The 2,007-nt window shown below is 41.9% G+C and overlaps 1 long non-coding RNA gene across 2 annotated transcripts in view; it reads left to right on the top strand.

The window, feature by feature from the left end:
• Window positions 1–2,007, top strand: part of LOC111822920 (uncharacterized) — an 8,540-nt gene that overhangs the window by 5,181 nt on the left and 1,352 nt on the right. For both annotated transcript variants that reach the window (XR_002826001.1, XR_002826000.1), the window contains one exon: window positions 603–886. This is a non-coding gene — a long non-coding RNA (uncharacterized LOC111822920). The remainder of the gene's footprint in view (window positions 1–602; window positions 887–2,007) is intronic.

Here is a 2,007-nt window from a genome sequence, read left to right as displayed (position 1 = left end):
TTGTGAAGTAAAAGCCAGTTCCATCTTCCTGTTACTCCTCCAGCCTCTGAAGAGCCTTTCGTTCACTCAGAGGGCAGCATTTGGCCCTTTGGATTCCAATACCATTAAGCCCGTAAGACACAAAGTGTTGCACCACATGATTGATGCCGTTTGAGCTGGACTACCTGACATAGCAGAGTTCTCAGAGCCAGTCCAAATGCAGCGGTCGATAATCATACACTTAGCAGTTGCCACTCCACTACAACAGTGTGCTTTGGTAATCATCACCAAAATACCCTGGACCCATCTCTCCCAGCACATATTTCTTATCCATTCCTGGAGCTCCTGTTGGTTTCAGTGACAGCTCCAGGCGCCTACAGTAGCAGAGCAGCAGCGTGTGCAGTACTCAATGATTTATATTTGCGTGGCTTTCAAGCTAATAAGCAAAAAGGGCTCATCAATCTTCTCCTCCCCAGGAAGTTGGAGCATTTGATTATTTTTATTTTGTGGATGAGGAAACCGAGGTAAAGGAGCCCCCTAAAGTGAGGAGATTAAAAAAAAAAAAAAATACAGCTGATTCTTAATGGCCTGAAGCTAATGTTTGACATCTGATCTTCTAACAGGTGGCATGAAGCATTTTGACTACTCAGCAGAAATGATGATTCATAGAGATACTCACGCCAGTGGGAAACACTGCCACTCCATTGTGAAAATTCTATTTTGCTCTCTGAACAATGCTTTTTACTTAAGACTCGGCAAGTTGATTGATATAGAAGGACAAATGGTGCCGATTTCTTGCTCTGCCTCAACTTTGGTCAAGTTAGATGGACAAGTGCCCTGTATTCTCTGCCCATTGAATTGCCTAGACCCCGCCTCTGTACCATTGTAGTAATAACCAACAATACAGGTAAAAGAGGGTACCGCGTGTCTTGCTTCTTTCGGGATGCGTTTGCACTAGAATCATTTCCTAAGTATAATAAATTTAGGAGCCTCCCACAGTGGAACTGACAGCAAAGGCAAAAACTGTCAACCCACCCCCCCCAGTGATGGAAAACTTCTCAAGGTTTTCCCAGCAGTGCATTAGGCAGCTCTGTAAGAACCCACTGTTGTGCGCGTTTTGAGACTTCACGTCTTCCATTAACCAATTCTAAGACAGAAGACCAGTGTCTTTATTTCCCATGTTGTTGAAGTACTTTACATAGACTTTAACCCAGTTGCTAATTGCTTGAATTTGTTAAATGTACAAAAAGACCTACTCCCCGTTGATGGAGTAAAAGTAGATGTTTGATTAAGTAGATAGCTAGATGTGCTTTTTTTCCCCCCATCTGGATGTGTTAAGGGGGTATGTTTGAAACTTAGCACTCAGTTCATGCCTTTCATAAGGGGAGGGAAGAGGGTATTTAACAAGGTTAATAATGACAGAAAGAGGAATTGACACCACAAAAGAAAAAGAATCATTCTAGCATTTCATGACAGTTCAAAGACAGATGTCGTTGGCTAAGTGAGAATCTCGTAGACATGGGGGTAATATACACCTTATATGCATATGGATTAGTGAAAGCAGACTGTCAAATTGGTAAGTGTAAGATTGTCAAATATGAGACATAGCTGCAGAAAACCTGGAGAACTACTTACTATTTATTTCTTCACTTAAAGACCCAATCCTGTTGTCTTTTTTCAAACAAAAGACCAACTGCTTTAAGGACTGAGGCAGGGAAAGTGTAGGATAGGGCGGAAGCTTTGTATTGGGGTCTCCCGAGGACACCAGGGCTAGTCACCAATTCTTGTTTGAAGTACATTTTTTACCTTAATCATATGCACACTATTCCCTTTTGTTTCATTAGACTTTAGCTCATCCAACAGGGCCATGTCTAATTCATTTTTCCTGATGTCCATGATGAGGGTTATTAAAAGTGCGATCAGTGAGTCTCCAGATTGAGCAAGTTGTATTTGAAGCCCCTTGGAATTAGTTTGATAAGGGACATCAACCCCACCCAAGTGATGTTATGATCTGCCATAACATTAGAT

The sequence above is a fragment of the Trichechus manatus genome, unplaced genomic scaffold, assembly GCF_000243295.1.
Source record: "Trichechus manatus latirostris isolate Lorelei unplaced genomic scaffold, TriManLat1.0 scaffold00235, whole genome shotgun sequence".
In the NCBI taxonomy this organism is placed as follows: domain Eukaryota; kingdom Metazoa; phylum Chordata; class Mammalia; order Sirenia; family Trichechidae; genus Trichechus; species Trichechus manatus.
This window is presented reverse-complemented; position numbering and strand designations above follow the sequence as displayed.